Below are 23,084 nucleotides of genomic sequence, written 5' to 3'. Positions count from 1 at the left end.
CAGATCACCGTCTGCTGCCAAATCCCTGCGATGAGATGTAATTACCACCTGTCAACCATTCAATGTTTTAACTATTGATGGTATGCTAGTACACAACGCAATGAGGTAGTAATTTGTTCATTTTGGACACAGCGATGTTAAAAATAACACAAAATTACCTCAGCTGAGTTTATTGCACTTACAGAAGAACGACAAGTGGCTGTAAAACGTGATATTTTATGGCCCAATAACAAAACAGTCTACTTCCTCTTTTTTTTATTTTTTTTATTTCCGCCACCTAGAGCTGTATGTATAGATCACAGTCAAATCACATATTCTGACTCAAAATATGGAAACCATACTCATTTACTATTATTTCCAAATGATGGAAACCTTACTTATATTCGTTTTAAGAATATGTGATTCGATTTTCAGCCCTTCATACCAGCAGTTTGTAATATTGGTGTGATTTATAAAAAGCACTAGGTGGCAGTGCAACATTTACAACTGGGAATTGCTACTGGTTGTCACATGATAAAAACAAAGAGGAAGCAGCCTTGCCGCCGTCACGGACAGGGAGGTGTTAGTTCAGTATCCAGGGACTTCCTGGTGTATTGTGTTAGCAAATGTGTGTAAAATACTAAGATTTGCAGTCTGCTGTGTGAAGCCTGTGTGGTGGGTGAGTTATAGACGTGTTGCAAGTAGAGCATTTGCTTCCCGATGTGCTTTCCTCTGCTTTACTATATACAAGAATATATATATATATATATATATATATATATATATATATATATATATATATATATATATAATGTTGTTATACGTGATATCAGCGATCTCTATCAGCCTCAGATCACAGCACAGATTTGTTATATTGGCTGCTGTCGGGTAACTTAGGGACACATTTATTAATGATTGCTTTTGCAATGTGCTCTGGGTGGGATATTAGTGCTCATGATCGCATTGTAGTATGCAATCATAGCACCTGAATGTACCGAAGAGTATCCGGAGGGCTCTTTGTTCCTGTGCCCGGACTCCTGCACATGCATTGTGGTGGCCATTGCCGGGAGAGGGTTCTTATAAAAACTGTCTCCCAGCTAGTTTTGCGATATGTAGCCCATAGGCTACAGCGGCTTACACCATCTTCAGCCGGAAGTTGGCAAATCTGACGTGTTTGTGGTGCTGACGGAAATGGAGGGACAGCAGCAGATATCGGCGATCCCTCCATATTACATCTGGGGGATTCATAATATTTGCGGGTATCAACTGAAAGCGCGTCTTTTCGGGGAATACACTGCAAATATTAAATGATAAATGGGCCCCTTAGGGGGCCCAGACAAGGATATATTGCACTTTTTAGCTGTACAGATACACTAGAAATTTGGGAAATCGTAACCTTATGCCGTGTACACACTAGACATCTAGTGTGCCCGGTGGTGCGATCCGGCAAGGGGAACCGGCATTTGCGAGTGCATACACACTTGCCGATGCATGGAGAGGTGATCATGCTGCATTCGGTAGCATGGCCCTTACTAACGACTTCGGACCAGCATGCAGAGAGCGCGACTTAGTGGGTACACACTAGACGATGTGCCTGATATGTTGCTTCGATCCGCCGGATCGGATGACACGTGGTCTAGTGCAGGGGTAGCCAACCTCGGTCATCAAGAACTACTAACGGTACATGTTTTCCAGACCACCTAGCCGGTGCACAGGTGTAGTCAGTACTAACTGACACATTTGAAAAGATCCACAGGTGGAGCTAATTATTTCACTTGCGATTCTGTAAGGAGACCTGGAAAACATGCACTGTTGGTAGCTCTCGAGGACCAGGGTTGGCTACCCCTGGTCTAGTGTGTATCTGGCTTTACACCTGGGAACTTTTGATGTGTTTTAGAGGCGTTTGACAATTTTCAAAAATTGTAAGCTGGACAGAAAAGCAGTTTGCGTTTTTTTTTTCATCTGCGCATGTACACCACGGCTTAATACAGCTGTCCCCAACCAGCTGAGATACATTTTGCTCTCCTGACCGCTAGTGTTAAAGGTGATGGAAAGGGGGTCGTTGCATGTTGGCACAGTCAGATTACAGTAAAGATATGATTCTCAGAACATAGGTCCCATGCTAACCCCAAGGAATACCCATGTGTGCCTGTAAGGAGGCAGCTCACGTGTGGGTGCCACATGCAAATTGATAATCAGCAGCTGCCTCTTCTGATTGAATCCCACTCACTTATGTAAATAATATCTTAATCTTGCTGCTGCAATATTTTTGCATTGTTATGATATTTGCAACTTGGTAAATGTGACCTTATTAGTTACTGTTAAGACTGTTCAGCAGGGCCAGCAACAGAAGTCATGGGGCCCGGTAAAGTACAGGTAGTGTGGTGCAATTGATAGTAGTAAAAATATTGGGCCTGATTCAGACCCACTCGCGAGCGGCTGTCCGCTCGCAAGTGGGTCGATGGTGCGCATGCGCGAGACGCGGATAGTCCCGTTCCGGCGCCGGGAGCACCTTCTCCCCTGGTTCTACCCAGGCTATGCCCCTGGGTGATCCAGACCAGCAGAGGCCTCTGTGCATCATCCCCGCAGCTACATGCACTGCACTAGTATGCTGGCATACCTGCAGCCACACTCTCCCCGGTCCCATTAACTGCCTAACCTGACGACCCTTACACATGGGATTTGTAGTTTATCTCTAACTGCCCAGCGTCTGAGCAGTAAAAGATAAACTACAAATCCTATGTGCCACTCTACTTCCCTCTCTGGCTGGCCGGCCCGCCGGGTGCCTTGGACAGGTGACCAATCCATGCGTGATGGGTGCAGGAGGAGCGGCGTGCCCTGGAGGTAGCCCGGGCACCCCCTGCACCCATGGTAGTTACGCCACTGGGCCAGCAGCTTCTGATCATATATTACCAAAGCAGGATTAATTGAGCAACCTGTTACTAATCATTACTCTTATTTGGTTACATCGATACTAGTTGCATGATTTATTGCCCTGTACTTTCATGACTGTAAATACAAAATGTGATGTAGTTTAAACATACCACATTACAAAAGTGATGGTTAAACACATGCAATTTATATGTGATGATTTAAAAATACACAGAGCTTGACTTATGGTGCTATATGTGTGGTTCCTTGTTTTCTTTTCTTGTTTTTTTCTCTTCTTTTTTTCTCTAATCTTTGGTGGGAACATATATGCTTATTATAAGCCTCAATTTTTTTCTAGGAGCTTCTACTATTGTATAACAATTATTTTAATTTTTTTTTCTATCAATGTGTGATGCCTATTTATGATAGAACCAGTGATATACAGTACAATAATTACTGTTGAATTTAATACTGATTACATTGCCTTGTGTATATACAGGTATTTATCCATATTTCGCCATCTCTCCTGAATGACAGAGTTTTTATTAGTTTAATTGATTTAATACTTATTTTAAATATTAGTAAGTGACACACACTGTTATCACATAGTTGGATTATAAGTCTAGTATGTGAATTATGGAAAATCTCTTTTCTTTATATGTGCGTATAAATTAATCATATGGTTGCGGTCGTATCAAATGCGACTTCGCCAATTAATGGGTTAAGTACTTGATTGTTTTCTATTTTCCTCCTCTTGCTGCTTCTTGGCTTTCTTATACTGCGCCCTGGGAAGTTTTTTACTTTTACAATCACTCATTATAATGCAAATTATTCCCTTGTTTCTCGTGCACAAAACTGAAAAATTTATGAAGTGATATCAGAGCTGAGGAGAAAAATTAATTTATGTTTGTATGAAGTAAATTATATCTATATTAATATGAAACTTATATGGCAGAAGTTTTTGTTTAACCACTTAACTGGCTAATATTTTCTCCAAAAACTTGCCAGGTTTTTTTTATGATTGAGTTAGGTCAAGAAGATCTATTTAAACCTTATCCAACACGATGCTATTTAAAAAAAAATAAAAAAATAGATATATATTTTTTTTGAAACACAGTAAAGAGTAATTTTTTTTATGGTATACTGTAGTGATGGGCAACAACGGCTGTACCATCAATGGCTGACAGTGCATGTTTTCCAGGTCTGGGGCTAGTGTCTGGGTCCCGGGCCACACTTTCAGAGTAAGGACCCACCACACTACCCCCAGTTTGTGTCCGGATCCTTTGGGCTCCAGTCTCTGAAGACCTGCCACAGCCCTTGATGGCTCATGTCCGGGTCCTGGGCCACACATTGCCACTGTCAGAATAAGAACCCGCCACAGCGCATGCAGCTAGTGTCCGGGTCCCCTTCCCCACCCATGCATTGGCCGCAGCATCGGTGAGTATGCTCCATCCCCCCTGATAGAAGGGGGGTGGGTGATTGCATACAGGTGTAGGTGCTACAGCTGACTGTGCAGCGGCAGGCCAGCCCCAGCACAGGCTTATCGCGCCGCTGCTGTGTTTAAGACACACTTGAGGATCCAGCAGTACGCTGCACAGTCCGCTTCCCACATAATTATTTCTAGGCTGGGCATGGAGCTTAACGGCGGGGTAGTTCTCTCACACCCCAATATTGTGGCCGTGCCGGGGAAGGCTTTCGTTGCTGAACAAACTTCCTTCTCGGCCGGTCATTCAGAAATCTCTGCGGGGTGGCTGACGTGGTTTGCTGTTTATATAACTTGTTCTGGCCTTCCCCTGTTTAAACATAGCTGGAAAAGGCTGGCAGAGAATAGATCACAAGGTTTTTATTAAAAAAAATAAATGAGAGTTATGGTAGACTTACCTAGATAACTTCTTTTCTTCGAGGTCCACAGGGATACCATGGGGATATTGTGGTTGGAGAGATCCAGGCACCAAACCGTTAAAGCTTCAGCTCCCAGGATGCCGTGGATCCTTCTCCATATATACCCCGCCCCTAGACACAGGCATTCAGTTTTGTTAACAAGCCTTAAGGCAGGAGAAGGAAGAGCAATCGTACACCAGAAACACTCTTACACAAGATGTGACCGAAAGAAAAAAATTACCCATGCAGCCAGGTGCGTCAGGGTGGGTGCCCTATGGACCTCAAAGAAAAGGAGTTATCTAGGCAAGTCTTCCATAACTCTTAATTTTCTTCTTCATGGTCCATAGGGATCAACAGGGATACCATGGGGATGTCCTAAGGCAGTTCCCCTAGGGTGGAGTACGCTCCTAAGCAGAAAGGAGAACTCATTGCCCAAAGGAAGCATCCTGAGAGGCAAAGGTATCAAAAGCTTATAACCTAAGAAAAGTGTGGACAGAAGACCACATGGCTGACTTACACAACTGTTCAGCAGAAGCACCACGACTAAAAGCCCTTGATGGCTCTACAGACTGAGTAGAATGTGCTGTTACCAGGCTTGGGACAGGGAGATCAACCTGTGTGTACATCTGAGAGTCATGCTTAGCCATCTCGCCTAAGTCTGCTTGCTAGCTGGCCATCCTCGTTTGTGAAAACCATATAATACAAAAAGAGCATTTGATTTTCTAACAGAGTTTGTATGCTCCACATAACTATGGAGAGCAGGAACTATATCCACGGAGGCTCCACTTACAGAAAGATCTGGAGCCTGAAAAGCTGGAACTATTTCTTCATTCACATAATAACGGGCACTACCTTAGGAAGGTAACCCTCCCTTGTACGAAGAACAGCTTTATCCTGGTAAAAGATCAAAAATGGGGAGTGACAAGAAAGCGCTGCCAAATCAGAGACACTGCTTGCAGAAAAGATAGCGAGGAGAAAGTGTCTTCGCTGTCAACCATTTCAAATCTACAGAGTCAGGGGTTCCTGGAATGGAACGGAGCATACTCCACCATGTCAAAGGTGGATACCATTGATCCCATGACCTGCATTGCTAACAGAATGGATACCCTTGGCTTGTGTAGCAGCTTGCGTATTCGCAATGATAGAACAGCAATCTTGTTATCTGGCAGAAACACCATTTGTGCCCGAGAATCCAGAAGAGCTCCCAGATGTACCATCTGCTGTGTTGGAGAAAGTGATGATTTCTTCCAATTGATGATCCAGCCGTGCTTTTGTAGACAGGCTATGGTCAGTGAAGATGACTTTGTACAACTACTGGAGTCTGTGCCAATATCAGAAGGTCTTCCAGATATGGTAGTAGTCTGACTGCCTGACGCCTTAGATGAGGCCATCATGACCGCCATTATTTTGGTAAATATCCTGGGGGCCGTAGATAGGCCAATGGGTAGTGCCTTAAATTGGTAATGTTGATGAAGGACAACAAAGGAGATACTCCTGAGATACCCACTTCTTGGACCCAGGCATCTTTTGTTGTCTGACACCAGTAATCTGGCAACTGAAGCAGTCTGCCTCCCACCCTGGAATCCTCCAGGAGGAGGCCCGCCCCATCAGGCCGAAGGTTTGTCATTTGGTTTAGAAGTTGGACATCTTGCTGGCCCGGACCTCTTAGTTTGTCGCCTTGTAGTCCTGCAAAAACTAGACCATTTAGAGGAAGACTTGCTCAATCCTGAGGATGGAAAGACCGAAAAGAAAACCTGCCTGGACTTTGTCGCTGTAGATGGCAGACCGGCTGACTTTGAAGCCAGCAGAGTAGCTATTATTTTATCTAACTCAACTCCAAAAAGTACTTACCCATAGAAAGGTAAGACTTTTAGAACCACCTTTGATCCTGTGTCAGCTTTCCAGGATCTTAACCAAAGGGCCCTGTGTCAGTCAAACAATTGGATATGGTCGCTGTACAATTATCTGACGATATAGTCGTCTATAGTCTGATGACGTGTTACTAGGACGCTACTTTGTGTCGGTGCAATACAATGCGCACAAATACGAATCCACAATACACATACGCCGATGCACATAACGTGTGTGTGTATATATATATATATGTGTGTATATATATATATATATATATATATATATAAATAAGTAAATAGAAACTGGAAACAGACAGCGGCACTCAGGGACTTGTGAAAAAAATACAAAAGTGTATTGCACTCAATACATGATCCGACGTTTCGGGACTCACATGTCCCTTAATCAAGGTGTATACATGTAAAACCACTTACTGACCTTATATAGAAAGAAGCCACCGCAGCGTGCACGCACCAGAGAAGAAACAGGAAGTCACTCACCAAGTTGCCAGAGCGGCCTGTGTTGATGACGTCACCACGCAACTGGCGTCCGGTCACTATGGTGATCGGGACGCCGGTGAAACTGAAAGTAGAAGGATGATAAACAATGCAGAAGGTGACAGAAATAGCTGACCACCGAAAGAAAGTGTATTAAAAAGCCACTGAATCGAGCAGTGAAAAAAGTATATAAAAGAAATGGACGTCTATAAATAACTGGACATAAAATATATTACAGTAAATATAACAAAATACATAACATATAAGGCATAATGGTACGGAGTTACACAGATCAAATCATATGTAGCAAGCCGTCACAAGAAGAATATGTATATGAAAGTAAACATAAAATATAAAATATGAAGGTAAGTAATGAGTCAGAAGACCATGAAAAGTGAAGTGTGTGAATGAAAATTTAATGTATTGAATATGTATCCCAAGGGGGATGCATCTGTTACAGAGCATTTAACAGGCTGATTCAAATAGACACAACCCAGCCTCCAACAACTGGGGGTCTCTGGTTTCCCGCCTCATGCAACATCCTAACAGTTGTTCATATCATGTACATTTTGTTGCTTGAAGTCTCTGCAGTCCATAAGTTGAGAATGCATGATGCGATCTCCACACCGATGGTACCGGAATACTGTTCAGAGAGTACGCATCAGTCCAAACATGGCTTACTTATCACATATAAAACCTTAGTTACGAAATAACCTTTATTTCATAGCAATTATAGTAAATGTGCATACTTGAATCTTATACCTTAAAGCTTATTAAACCTTTTATGTGAATATGTAATGTGTAAGTATGCGGGTTGTGATGTAAAGACGCTAGTTAACTTGAGGCAGATGCGTGCGCATGAAGCTAATAAACAGCGTTTTCATACAGGATCTTATGAATTCGCTAATATGCGATTAGTTACCAGCGCAATTGTGCGTATTAATGTGTGTATGAGAAATGGTGCACTTAAATCTCACTTAAACTAAGTGAACACCTAGCAGTGTGGAATGCTGAGCCTTATAGTTCCACACGCCCCCCTCTCTCAGCAGCCCCCACCCTTCCCAGGCTCAAAAGTAAAGTCCTTTGTTCTCCCAGGTTCTTTTGTAAATGGTAATTAGCACAGCTACAAGACCCAAACCTCAGATAACACTCTTGGCTTTGAAGGTATTTTATTGCAGGAAGCCTGCTAATGTAAGGTGATTCCAGCAGGGCCACCTGGAGTGAGAGCAGACGTTATTTCCAGGAAGCTTATCTACACAGGCTAGTTGTCACGTGGCCATTTGCTCTGTTTAGCTAATGCAATCCAATTTTGAAAATATATCCTTTAGGGGAATTATAATAATATACACTTTATCCAGAGCACCCAAACTACGTAAAGTCATGAAATGGGCTTTTGGTGAATCGCCGTAACTTATGGCGATGGTCACAGATGCAATCGCATGATGCTAATAGTAATATCGCCACATGTACTAAAGTGTGAGTTTATCTACAATGGCGCTTAGGCGGCCATTCGCAAAATGGCGTCTTGCGATCTCATTTCCAAGATGGCGTCTTGCGGCCAGTCACAAGATGGTGTCGCTGCGATTCAATTTTAAACTGATCTTGTCTCAGCCAATAATCCAGCTTCGACAGAATTGTGTGCACTGTGGCTGCACCTGCATCAACAAAGGAGCAGCGTCAAGTGTGTGCCTGTGTCATAAGTAAAGGACCGGATGGCTTGTCCGTTAAAGGGTGCTGTAACCCCCAAAGTGCGCTCCACAAAAAATAAAAAATTCTTCTTTTTTTTTCTGTCTTTGTGAATTGTGTGGGCTGTAGCCGCACCTGCATCCTCAAAGCAGCAGCGACAAGCGTGCGTCTGTCTGTTAAAGGATTACATCGGTGACAGCATCCAAGTAGGCATGTTAGACAGTCCGTACCTGTACTGGCAGGAAAAAGAGGCAATTTGGAGGCCCCTGTACAAACTGGCTCTATTTTACCTGAGTTGCCCCCCCCTCCAGTGTGTACTCCGAAAGAGTGTTTAGGAACCTTGTCAGCGAAAGGCGTAGGAGGTTGCTTCCACAAAATGTGGAGAAGATGATGTTCATAAAAATGAATTATCAACTCTTCCAGGGAGACCAGCCTCCAGAATGTACAGAGGGACCTGTGGTGGTGGATTCCAGCGGGGACGAATTAATACTCTGTGAGGATGAGGATGTACACAACACTGAAGAGGGTGAGGAATCGGTGGATGAGGACGACATCTTGCCTCCGTAGAGCCAGTTTGTGCAGGGACAGATTAATTGCCAGCTTGTTTTGTGGGGGCCCAAACGAACCAATCATTTTAGCCACAGTCGTGTGGCAGACCCTGGCGCTGAAATGATTAGTTTGCTAAAGTGTGCATGTCCTGTTTATACAACATAAGGGTGGGTGGGAGGGCCCAAGGACAATTCCATCTTGCACCTCTTTTTTTTCTTTGCATTATGTACTGTTTGGGGCCTAGTTTTTCAAACTGCCATCCTGTCTGCCACTGCAGTGTCACTCCTAGATGGGCCACATGTTTGTGCTGCCCAATCGTGTCGCTTAGCATAGTCATCCAGCTACCTCGGTGCAACCTTTTGGACATAAAAACATTATTGTGAGGTATGAGGTGTTCAGGATAGACTGGAAATGAGTGGAAATTAAGGTTATTGAGGTTAATAATAGCATAGGAGCAGAAAAACCCACAAATTCTGTGATTGTAGCTGTTTTTATGCTTTTTAAAAAAAAAAATACAGATCCAAAACCCAGAACATGGAAGGGTGGTTTTGGCAAAACCAATCCAGATCCAAAACACGAAGAAAGATCTAGATACAAAACATGAAAAGTGGCCGGTGCACACTAATATATATATATATATATATATATATATATATATATATATATATATATACATATATATATACACACACACACACACACCCAAATCAGGTTAACGGTGTAGGAATTACAACAGTTTCTATATGTGCCTCCCACTTTTTAAGGGGCCAAAAGTAATGGGACAAACTAAACAATCCTAAATCAAACTTTCACTTTTTAATACTTTGAAAGCAAATGACAATCAGCAATTTGCTCCCAAATGCCGGAAAATGAACAAAAACTGTTTGAACAAATTGTTTAGATCAAACGTTTAACAAACTTGTCTGACCGACCATTTTCATCTGTTTTCTGGCATTTAGGAGCAAATTGCTGATCATCATTTACTCCCATTCCTTACCAGATTTTCATTCCAACCAATCAACAAGTTGGCTGGTTGGATGTAAGTTGGTCTAGTGTGTGGCCTGCTTCAGAGTTTCCTACGTGGATCAGGTGGCTCAATGGTCTAGTGCTCATATTCTACATCTTAAAACTGACAGTCACAGGTTCATTTCCTAGGACAGAAATGCTTGACAAAATATGTAATACTTTCTTTATACTGTGACAGGGTGTACATACTCTAATACGTGATTCTATTATTAGTCTGGTCCACTAGTTCCTCTATTCCCCTAGATCGGCTAGACCTGGTCAGTCAAACCTGGGACCTTTTATGTTTCCTGTATTTATTACATTTATTTACATTATTACATTACATTTATTCTCCCCATACCTCCCAACATGACCCTCTCCAGGAGGGACGCAATGCTCTGTTTCTGGACTTCCCTGCTAATTTATTATTGCCATCACCTGTGGTGAAACACCTTTCTTATCAATTAACTAGTTCAACACAGGTGATAACAATCATAAATTACCAGGGAAGTCCAGGAACAGAGCATTGTGTCCCTCCTGGAGAGGGTCATGTTGGAAGGTATGTTTCCTTATGGAGTTGTTTCCATTTAGGTAGAATATGAGTTTCAGTTTCGCACTAAAGCTGGCCACGCACTAGACCAACTTACATCCAACTTATTGATTGGTTGGAATGAAAATCTGGTAACGTATGGGAGTAAATGATGATCAGCAATTTGCTTCTAAATGCCAGAAAACAGATGAAAATGGTCATTCAGACAAGTTTGTTAGCAAGTTTGATCTAAACTATTTGTTCGAACAACAGTTTTGGTCCATTTTCCAGCGTTTGGGAGCAAATTGCTGATTGTATCCCTTATCAGATTTTCATTCCAACCAATCAACTAGTTGGCTGGTTGGACAGATAATCTTTAGATGTGTGGCCAGCTTTAGACTCTGCCCCTTTACAACTCGTCTCTAGGAGAGGCAATTTCTATATTTCATAGGTTCTATAGTTACTTCCATTAACTCTTCTTGGAGAGCGATACACATTGCCTGACATAACCGGGGTGTTCTGTATAATTCTGCCAGCATTCCAGGCAACAGCTCGCTGTTTGGTGTGCCGGTTGTTTATAGAGGCCGTGTCAGTCATGCTGGAGTCCTGATTCCAGTTCAAGTATCAAATCTTTTATCTGAATTAGTCACGCATTCTTCTAGAATCGCTATTACTCCATCATTAGGGACAGGCATTCTCTGTTCGTTTCCACCGATGGTGTTTCTTCGGAATGTGCGCAGGGGGTTTGGACTAATCAGCCATTGGAAGAGTATTAATCTCTCTTCTGGGCGTGACGTGAACTTGCAGTGCTGTTGCTGAGTGCTGCTGTTTATTGGTCTTCCTTTTCGTCTATTGGGTGTTTTTGTTTTTCCTTCTATCTCCTCCTCTCCCCTGGACATTAAACATTGTGTTTATGGCACTTACAATCATTCAATATCTTAACTGTTGACTCACTGAGTGCATCCTGTTCTCTTCTATGTCTTTTTTAGACCTTTGCGTTGGCGTCCCAAGTCAATACAAAAAAGAAAATATATAATTTGATTCCTACTGCTTTCTTAACTGATTATGCAATAGAGGTGTTTAGCCCTTGCAGTTCTCTAACTGCTTTACATGACATATGGGGAGCATGTCATGACCTTGTTCTTGGGTCCTGATTGTTTCTTTGTCTACTTCTTGGTTCCCTCTTGGGACAGGTGCAATAAATCTTTTATTGGTGCTCATGTGTTCCTAGCTAGGGATTCTGCTTGGTCCACGTCCCTTCCTAGTTGTTTGAGGGCACAAGCTCTAAGTCTTATCTAGCGTCTATCCATGCCCATCCTCCCGGTGGTTCCGCTTGGCCTCGCTGAGGGTGGTGCTTACATCGTGGTTCTTACAAGTGTTCCAGGTTGTGGGGAATTTCTTCAAGTTTTTCATCCATATTCCTTGCACTTGTAGCTGTTACATCAGGGATCCTAGGGTGCTATGGTATCCCAGAATCTGTTCTTTCTTCGCGGCACACCTTACCTTTCCTAGGATGTCTCCAGTTGCTTGTGATTCATACAGTGGTTTGGCTGTCCTGGCCTTGTCGTTTCATACAGGCAGGAATGGATGCCGGTCTTAGTCTGGACTTGCTGAAGTTACCGTTGCTGCGTTCTCTATCCGTTTTCGGCATCCGTTGCAATTGATAGATGCAATTTCCATCTCCTGGACGTTTATCTTCTGGTACATTTTCCTACAAAGCACAGGCCTCCAAAGGTTTTCCTTAAGCTACAGTTGATAGGTGGATCAAACATTCTAGTGACCCTAGCTTAATTTAGCAGGATTTGGTTCGTGGGTCTACTCGTACTGTCACTGGCCTTCCCTGGCTTCTCCTACACAAACTGGACTTTCTTTGTCTGGATCTTCCTAATCTGGTGTGACAGAGGGGCTGATAGGACACTCCCTCCTGAAAGCTAGAGATTCCTCCGATGCCGTTGTGTAAACTGTGATCTTTGCAGGTCGCCTAATTTGGCAGATGTGACATATCTACTTTACTGGTCTTCCATCCGATAGTTGGATCCTGCAGATTTCCTCCTCTGCAGGATTCTAGCTTTTTCTACAGACCGATTTGGACAAGGGTTCTTCATAGATTTTCCCTGAGGGTTTTGGCCCTCTTAATCTCTGTCCGTAAGCAGGTTGCAGTACGTCCTGCGGTAAAAATTTCTCATGTTTCTTGGCAGTATTGACAGGGACATCGTGGCCCCTGTTTTTAATGTGGTTGATTTGCGGTATCGTCAGTCGTTATTCAGATTTTTTACGTGGTGCCCACATTTTTTTCACAGGGCCCACACTTCTGAGATGTGGACACTTGTTCATACTTTATGCCATCTAGAAACAATGTTTGCCTGCCTCCATGCAGAGGATGACCCATCTGATTAGGTCGATTTTTGTCAGGCATCTCTTTTCTCTCATGCCTGTTCCAATGTCACTAGTGGGCCGCTTCTCCTGCTCACTTCCTAGGGTCGGTGTGGGACCTCGGTGTAGAAGTTTTCCAGTCCTCCTTGGTGGTCCTCTGCGCACATGCTTCCTTAACTTCTAGCATTTGACACCTTCACCTCTGGTTTCGCTAGGTTAGGACGAGGGGTCCTTTTGCGCAGCCTGGGAGTGTTCCATCCCTTAAAGAGACCGCTTTGGGATGTCCAACGTATTCCAGTGTCCCCAATGTATGAGAAAATGGTGCTCTGCACTCCCTTTCAGTGTGTGTGTTCGGTGAGCTTGGTTTTCCTGCTCTCCTACTCTCTGTCCCTTTTTGGGCTTTGTAACAACCTTAGGCTGCAGGCAGGGGGTGGGGTATCTGGAGGAGGAGGTGAATCTGTGCAAAATTTAACCTTCAGATGCCCAGACTCCTCCAGCTACACCTATACCCAACAAAAAGAAAAGGATTTATAAGGTAAAGACAAAAATCCAATTTTATTAAAGCTACTGGCATATGTTTGCTATTTTTAAAGACCTTTCAATCTTGCCTACTAGCTGGGATACCTGGCGTTGCCCGGGTTGAATACAGGACCCTGAAGTACACCTGCAGCCTTTATTTGTATGCATTGTCCTCGCCTACTATAACCCCATTCCATTGATTCTGAAAAGGACCCCACTGTTTGCTAACAGGCATACAAATAGTGGCATAACTACCGTGGGTACAAGGGTGCTGCTACTATGGTGCCCAAGCTGCCTTTGTGGTGCGCTGCTCCCCCTGCACCCAGTGATGCACACAAGGTGTGCCAGTCTAGTCAGGGCCGCCAAGGGGAGCCTGGGTGTCAGCGGTGTTGATTTGGTGCCAGCTGTAATATAACAGCTGGTGCACCAGCAGACAGTCATGGTGAGACACTGATGCTGGTTGCGAGGCAATCAGAGCTCGTGGACCGGCAACCAATCAGCAGTGGCGGCTTCTGATTGGTTGCCGGTCTGCGAGCTCCGATTGGCTAGCAACCGTTGCCAGATTCAAATTGCGCCAGCTGCTGCCTGGTAGGTGACCAGCTGTAATTAGCTGAAGGCCCGGCCCCAAATCCACACCTGCTGGCTGCTGATGGCACACTGGGGGAGGTGACAGTCTGCTGGAGGGACATGGGGAGGTGAGTTGCTGGGGGGGCATAATGTGTAAGGGGCACTACTATTGTGTGGAATAATGAGTTATATGGGGCACTACTACTATGTGGCAGAATCTGTAAAGGGTATTACTTTGTGGTATAATGTGTAAGGGTCATTACTACTGTGTGGCATAACCTGAATGGGCTCTGTGTGGCATAACCTGAATGGGGTCAGTGTTGCATAACATGAATGAGCTCTGTCTGGGGGCAATTTTTTTTTCTTATTTTTTTACCTCGGGGGGTGGGGGCAAGATCTTGCTAATTAACTGCAGACTGGAGGGTATTGTCTAATGCTGGCCATACACTAGCGAGATGCAGCACTATGTGATTCATCTTAAGATTTCCCTTGAACTCCCTGGCAGTCCCGAACTCCCTGGCAGGCACGATTTGGTACTTTTATCACATACGATCTGGATACGATTACGACATTGTAATCGTGCAATCGCTCAGTAATCGGGCACAAATCGTGCACATTAATGTCATAAACGACCAGCGATGCGAGCTTCCGCTGGTCGTTTCTGACATCAATCATTGCCTGAACATGCTGGTCAATCTGCCGATAACAACACATAGACCATGTTCGGGGATGATGGAGGGTGCCTACACTGAACGACTGATCGCTCAGTGTAGGCACAGCACAGACTGTGAAACGATTACATTGTCGTAATCGTGCAGTTTCACAACTTGCTAGTGGATGTGCCCCTTTAGTATATTCATCATATATATGCTTTATAGTGAATACAGCACATGCAGTCCAATGCGTGAGCTTTGTACACACATTTGGCAATACTTAGTAAACAAGCTGTGTTCCCCTTTAAACACAAATGCTGCATAACTTGTTTTTCTGAAGAATCTGACAAGAATCTGACCATTTGCGTATAATTCTGGGCTACAGTTAAGACCAGATCCAAATATGGTTAAGACTGGAGATGATAAACATGCCATGAAGAAAACTATTTCTATTCTATTGCCAAAAACAGACGAAATCAAGAGTAAGCTTTGTCAAATTTGATGAATGTCATTAAATGCTTATATAATGTTCTAGAAGTATGATGTCAGTGGGTGTGGTAAAGGATATTGTAATGAAAGGCATAAAAGCCAAGTTACAGATATGACAACTTGTTAGTCTACATTCTAACCCTGGGAGAAGTACATTCTCTCAGTAAGGGCTTGATCTATTTAATAAATTACAAATTCTTAAGTATATTGGATTGGAGTCTATTACTTTATGCCAGTGTTTCACAACCTCAGTCCTCAAGACACACTAACAGTCCAGGTTTTTAGGATATCCATGCATGAGTACAGATGGTTCTTAAAACCAGAACTGTTGAGCTGGCCACACATATAAAGAAAATCTGATAAGGTATACAATCAGTAATTTGCTCCCAAACGCTGGAAAATGGACCAAAACTGTTGTTTGAACATTTAACAAACTTGTCTGAATGACCATTTTCATCTGTTTTCTGGCATTTAGGAGCAAATTGCTGATCATCATTTACTCCCATACGTTAGCAGATTTTCATTCCAACCAATCAACAAGTTGGCTGGTTGGATGTAAGTTGGTCTAGTGTGTGGCCAGCTTGAGTGTGCCTTGAGGACCGTGGTTGGGAAACACTGCATTATGAAATAACAGCAATAAGAGAAAATAAAATAAATATTCAACAGGGGACACTTATACCTCTTTCACATCACAAACCCGGGTCGGACCCGGGTTTTGAACACTGGTCCAACCCGGGTCAGACCCGTGTCAAGGCCTTTCATATCACCATAATAACCCGGGTTATTGCAGATTTGGTGCCTTTTAACTCAACCCGGGTTGCCCATGTTAAGTGTGCAAAGGGCCTGATCCAGAGACGGACGCTCTGAACGAGCGCTCGCTCTGAATCAGGGCGTTTTTTCTTTTTTGTTCGGCCTCCTGGCCGCTCGCATAGCTGTGGGTGACTACCCACAGCTATTGCGAGCGGCCATGTTGATGGTCGCGGTGGTCAAGACCATCGCGACCATCGGGCTTGCGGTATGGTCTCGGTCGCAAGCCCCAGTGAGCTTCCGGCTCTAAATAGAGCCGGAAGCTCAACACTGACATCACTAGTTTGGGGGCGGCCCCACTGACTAGTGATGTCAGTGGGGCCGCCCCCAAACGGCAGGCGTTCCTTCGGGAATGCCTCCGTTTGGCCAGCCACCCCCACCTGCCCGACTATCAAACGGGGCTAGCTGTCAATCACCATCGACAGCTCGCCCCCTTTGGTGTGAGACCCGGAGCAACGGAGGGCCCGTTGCTAGCCAGGGCTCGCGCATGTGCACGACGGAGCTGGCTCCGACTGGGTCTGAATCAGGCCCAAAGTGTGCAGTGCAGGACAGTAATGTAAATACAGAGACATGTGCTTTGTGTGCAGGCTGGTCAGCTGACTGGAAAAAGCCAATCAGCACTATTTTCTCAGACCCGGGTCGAATATCCCGTGTCTGTACCATTTAAGAGCCAAATAACCTGGGTCCGACCCGTGTTTAACCCTTCTTTTAACCCGGGTTGAAATACCGGGTCGGTATTTTGATGCATTTTAAAATAATTTCGACCCGGGAATAACCCGGGCTATTTTGGCGATATGAAAGGGGTATTAAATTACAGAGGTTCCTGTTGGGGCTGGCTCATGTGAAAACTGGCAGTCTGACAAAAACCTGTGTGAGAGCTACTAAAGTATCCCTTTAACCTCACATTCTGAGCAAGTGTCAACTTTGACTCATGCAAGTTAATATTAAATGCAGAGTTAAGGCACCTACACACTAGTCCACAGGTTCTCAAACTCGGTCCTCAGGACCCTAAACAGTGCATGTTTTGCAGGCCTCCTCACATAATTACAAGTTAAATAGTTAGCTGCACCTGTTTATCCTTTAAATTGTGTCAGTGTCCTTAGGGGTGCCTAACCTCCCCCCGGGGGTGCCTAAACCCCCCCCTTCCCCGCTGCCTGACCCTAACCTCCCGGGGGGTGCCTATACCGAAGTCCGAACCCCCCTCCCCCCGGGAACCCTGAATCTAACCCTCACCCCCCCCATGGGTGGCGTCAGTCTCCCGGCGTATGTCTAATGACAGGCGTCGGGATTTCAACGCCTGTCTTTAGACCCTTGCCAGGATTAGACAGTCGGGAAGCCGGCGGTCAGGATTACGTCCTGACTGCCACCCCCCAGCTTTACAGCTTTAGTCCTTTTTAAAGTGAAAAAAATAAATAAATAAAAAAAAAAAAAAAAAAAAAAAAAAAAATATATATATATATATATATATATTTATTTATTAGTCAGCCCACTGTGTTTGCATGCAATGGCGTTTCTAGAACTTTGAGGGCCACATAGCAAGATCTTAAAAGGCCCCCTGGAGGTAAAAAAACACATACATTTGCCCCCACTCAGAGCCCATTCATGGGGAAGCGCTTATGATGCCGGCGGTCGCTATGTCGACCGCCGGCATCTCCACTACAGAATCCCGGCGAGGGTTAATTAACCTACGCCGGGAGACCGGCGCCCGGCATCCCGATCGAAGGGATGCCGAGCGCGGACAGCCGCGCGGGGGGGAGGGTTAGGTTTAGGGTTTCCGGGGGGGGGGGGACTTAGGTTTAGGCACCCCCCCGGAGGTTAGGTTTAGGCTAGAGGGAGGGAGGGTTAGGGTTAGGCACCCACCCTGGGGGACTTAGGTTTTTGGCAGCAGGGAAAGGGGGGTTAGGTTTAGGCACAGAGGGGGAGGTTAGGGTTAGGCACCCCTAAGGGAGGGTTAGGGGGTACTTACCTTGTAGACGATAGGGATTTCCATCCACGTCGGGCTGGCGCTGCAGGGTTTTGAACACACAGTAATGCCCTTTACAGATTATGCCACATAGTATTCGTGCCCCATATAACACATTATTCCACACAATAGTAGTGCCCCTTACACATTATGCCACACAGTAATTCCCCTTATAACATTATGCCTCCCTTGATGACCCAGACTGGACTAGCCCACTTTGTGTGCATGGACTGGGTGCAGGGGATGTGGTGGATCACAGAGGCAGCTCAGACACCCACGGTAGTTACGCCACTGTTTGTGTGCATGTTAGCAAATGGTGGAATCCTTTTCAGGAATAATGGAATGGGGTTATAGGCGAGGACAATGTAAACAAACGATGCAGGTGTACTTCAGAGTCCGGTCTTAAACCCGAGCAAAGCCGGGTATCCCAGCAAGTCTATATAATAAGTGCTAAAGCCTGTCTGTCTGTCCTTTATGCACGCCCAGAGTTTTGGACCTAGCTCCACCAAATTTGGCAAGGTGGTGTAGTTTGGCCAAGATTGCCACACAGTTACATTTTTAGGGATTGTGTGACAGTGAGTGGCCCTGACTAAGTTCAAACCTAGGCATCTAATCTTAGCCAAACTACACCACCCTGCCAAATTTGGTGGTGCTAGGTCCAAAACTCTGGCCATGCATAAAGGACAAACAGACAGACCCGCTTTCTCGCTTATTATATAGACTAGCTGGGATACCCGGCTTTGCCCGGGTAGAAGACTGGACTCACAGCCTTTATTTGTTTACATTGTCCTTGCCAGAACCTGTGTTATTTAAGAGTGCTGCTGATAGGGGTCTGGCTTCTTCTGCTGATAGGGGTCTGGCTTCTTCTGCTGATAGGGGTCTGGCTTCTTCTGCTGATAGGGGTCTGGCTTCTTCTGCTGATAGGGGTCTGGCGGCTGCTGCTGCTGATAGGGGTCTGGCGGCTGCTGCTGCTGATAGGGGTCTGGCGGCTGCTGCTGCTGATAGGGGTCTGGCGGCTGCTGCTGCTGATAGGGGTCTGGCGGCTGCTGCTGCTGATAGGGGTCTGGCTGCTGCTGATAGGGGTCTGGCTGCTGCTGCTGCTGATAGGGGTCTGGCTGCTGCTACTGATAGGGGTCTGGCTGCTGCTGCTGATAGGGGTCTGGTGGCTGCTGCTGCTGATAGGGGTCTGGCGGCTGCTGCTGCTGATAGGGGTCTGGCTGCTGCTGCTGCTGATAGGGGTCTGGCTGCTGCTGCTGCTGATAGGGGTCTGGCTGCTGCTGCTGCTGATAGGGGTCTGGCTGCTGCTGCTGCTACTGATAGGGGTCTGGCATCTGCTGCTGATAGGGGTCTGGCATCTGCTGCTGATAGGGGTCTGGCATCTGCTGCTACTACTGATAGGGGTCTGGCATCTGCTGCTGCTGCTGATAGGGGTCTGGCTGCTGCTGCTGATAGGGGTCTGGCTTCTTCTGCTGATAGGGGTCTGGCTTCTTCTGCTGATAGGGGTCTGGCTTCTGCTGATAGGGGTCTGGCTGCTGCTGCTGCTACTGATAGGGGTCTGGCATCTGCTGCTGATAGGGGTCTGGCATCTGCTGCTACTACTGATAGGGGTCTGGCATCTGCTGCTGCTGCTGATAGGGGTCTGGCTGCTGCTGCTGATAGGGGTCTGGCTTCTTCTGCTGATAGGGGTCTGGCTTCTGCTGATAGGGGTCTGGCTTCTTCTGCTGATAGGGGTCTGGCTGCTGCTACTGATAGGGGTCTGGCATCTGCTGCTGCTACTGATAGGGGTCTGGCGGCTGCTGCTGATAGGGGTCTGGCGGCTGCTGCTGATAGGGGGCTGCTGCTGCTGCTGATAGGGTTCTGGCTGCTGCTGATAGGGGTCTGGCTGCTGCTGCTGATAGGGGTCTGGCTGCTGCTGCTGATAGGGGTCTGGCTGCTGCTGCTGATAGGGGTCTGGCTGCTGCGGCTGCTGATAGGGGTCTGGCATCTGCTGCTGCTACTGATAGGGGTCTGGCGGCTGCTGCTGTTAGGGGTCTGGCTGCTGCTGCTGATAGGGGTCTGGCTGCTGCTGCTGATAGGGGTCTGGCGGCTGCTGCTGCTGCTGTTTGGGGTCTGGCATCTGCTGCTGATTGGGGATGGGCTGCCGCTGAGCCTGATCAGGTACATGGTGTCCATAGCTCGACCCTCAGTCCGTGAGTACACTGCTATTCCCTGTGAGTCTTTTATATTGTGATATATGTGTGTGTGTGTGTGTGTGTGTGTATATATATATATATATATATATATATATATATATATATATATATTACACATATACATACTGTATGTTGGGGCACCTAATTCTCTGTACGGCCTTCTGCTCTGGACGGCCCCACCCCCTTTCCTCTGTTCTGAACCCACATTGCTCCATTCTGACACCCTCCCCCCTAATTGCTCCATCCTGCCCCATCCCTGCTTCTCTCCCCCTAACTCCTTCTTGGGGTGTAAGTCCAGACTTCTGCTGCCCCTGCGCTGAAGAGACTGTGCAAATCTTACACAGTTATTGTGTCTGTGAATGCACAGATTATTTATTTATATAATAAATATGTATGGAAACCGCGCCAGTTAAAGAATGTACTTAAGAATGTACAACGTGGAAAAATGTATGAGAATTATTTACACCGGAAGTGATGTCACTTCCAGCTCATGGGCCGCAGCTGCTGCCTGTTTTCACGTTGTGGCTACTCCCTTTATTGATAGGGGTATATAAGGAGCTTTAGGTAGGTGTATATTTTTATCTTGCCTTTTGGTGACTTCTGTACTAGGCTGTGTACTTGGCTGTATTGACAAAGGTCCTGAAGGACTGAAACGTCAAATAATCTTGCTGGTGACGTGAGGTTTTTCTATATAAAGATCCCTTCATATTTTGAACTCTCTCTACATACAGTATACATACCTTCCCCCACATCCAAAATCAATGTTTGGTGTGACCACCCTTTGCCTTCAAAACAGTACAAATTCTTCTAGGTACACTTGCACACAAGTTATGAAGGATTTCTGCAGGGAGGTTGCTCCAAACATCTTGGAGAACTAAACACAGATCTTCTGTGGATGTAGCTTGCTCAAATCCTTCTGTCTCTTCATGTAATCCTAGACAGACTCGATGATCTTGATGTCAGGTGGCGATATCATCACTTCCAGGCTCCTTGTTCTACTTTACGCTGAAGATAGTTCTTAATGACATTGGCTGTATGTTTGGGGTCGTCCCTCCTCCCTGATGGTATTCCATGATGGACAAGTACCTGCCTGTATTTCTCTGCATTGAGGACACAGTTTATCCTGACCAAATCCCCAAATCCATTTGCTGAAATGCAGCCTCAAACTTGCAAGGAACCTCCACCATGCTTCACTGTTGCCTGCAGACACTCATTATTGTACCAGTCTCCAGTCCTTCGGTGAGCAAACTGCCTTCTATTACAGCCAAATATTTAAAATTTCGACTCATCAGTCCAGAGCACTAGCTGCCATTTTTCTGTACCACAGTTCCTATGTTTTCGTGCATAGTTGAATCACTTGGCCTTGCTTCTACTGGAAGGTATGGCTTTTTGGCTGCGATTCTTCCATGAAGACTACTTCTGGCCAGACTTCTGCGAACAGTAGATGGGTGTACCTGGGTACCACTGGTTTCTTCCAATTCTGAGCTGATGACACTGCTGGACATCTTCCGATTTCGAAGGGATGTAAATATGTCTTTCATCTGAGGCACTACATTTACTTGGCTGACCACTACATCTACGGTCCTCAACGTTGCCCATTTCTTTGTGCTGCTTCAAAAGTGCTTGAACAGCACATCTTGAAACCCCAGTCTGCTTTAAAATCTTTGCCTGGGTGAGACCTTGCTGATGCAGTAGAATGGGAATTCTGGTTGAGAATCCCAGCAGCTGTAAGTAAGTACTTTAACCTACCCCCACCCCCCAACCCTAACTCTTCCTTGGTAGCGCCTAACCCTAACCTCTGGAGGAGGTGCCTAACCATAAGTTACCCCTCCATTGCACCCTAAACCTAACCCTCTCGGGGGGTGCCTAACCCCAACCTCCCCCCTAGTGGCGCCTAACCCTAACCTAACCTCCCCCCTAGTGGCGGGGACTTTGGCATTACTTACCCGTCTGGACGATCGGGATTGTGGAGCTTTGTGATGCCGGCGTCTGTACCACTGTTGGGATATCGGTGCCAGCACTTTGTCGGGCAGCGGGATGCGGGTGGTGGGATATCGACAGCCACCATTCCGTCCGTCGGCAACGTGACCGCATACCAGTAGAAGGAATCTGTATGATTTACCGCAGGACCCCTAGCCGGTGGTTCAAATCCCGACAGCGGCAGCCCGACAAGGATGAAAATCCTGATCGTCCCTAAGGTAAGTATTCACTAACCTATTCTACCCCCTAACCCTCCCTTAGGGGTGCCTAGCCCTAACCCTCCCTCCCCCTAGCCTAACCCTAACATCCCGGGGGGGTGCATAACTCTAAGTCCTCCCCGGGAGCCCTAAACCTACCCCCCCCGCGCGGCTGTCCACGCTCAGCGCCCGGCATCACTTCGATCGGGATGCCGGGCGCCGGTCTCCCGGCGTCATTAAAATGACAGGTGTCTAGATTTAGACGTCTGTCATTTAACCCTCGCCGGGATTAAGCAGTCGGGAAACCGGCTGTCGGGATTAGGTCCGCCGGCTTCCCGACTGCATACCAGTAGAACTACCTTGTATCTTGTTGCTGTGCTCAATGTTGCCATGGTGTATGACCTGTGACATGAAACTGTATTCCACAACATCACCTTGGTAACAGAGTTTGGCTGTTCTTTATCATCCAGTTTTAAGCCGTTTACACAGCTGTTTC

General features: G+C 45.8%; 1 protein-coding gene across 2 annotated transcripts in view; it reads left to right on the top strand.

The window, feature by feature from the left end:
* The first annotated feature begins 529 nt into the window (after positions 1-529).
* RNASET2 (ribonuclease T2) overlaps positions 530-23,084 on the top strand; it is a 214,086-nt gene continuing 191,531 nt past the window's right edge. The window contains exon 1 of one of the 2 annotated variants that reach the window (XM_088481578.1): positions 530-654. The gene's annotated coding sequence lies outside the window, so the exon portion shown is untranslated. Of the gene's footprint in view, positions 659-23,084 lie in introns of both variants that reach the window. The other variant, XM_088481577.1, reaches the window with a different exon arrangement.

This window comes from Taudactylus pleione, unplaced genomic scaffold, assembly GCF_031769625.1.
Source record: "Taudactylus pleione unplaced genomic scaffold, aTauple2 ptg000275l, whole genome shotgun sequence".
Taxonomy (NCBI): domain Eukaryota; kingdom Metazoa; phylum Chordata; class Amphibia; order Anura; family Myobatrachidae; genus Taudactylus; species Taudactylus pleione.
Note: the sequence above shows the minus strand (reverse complement) of the source record. Positions and strands in the feature narration are given on the sequence as shown.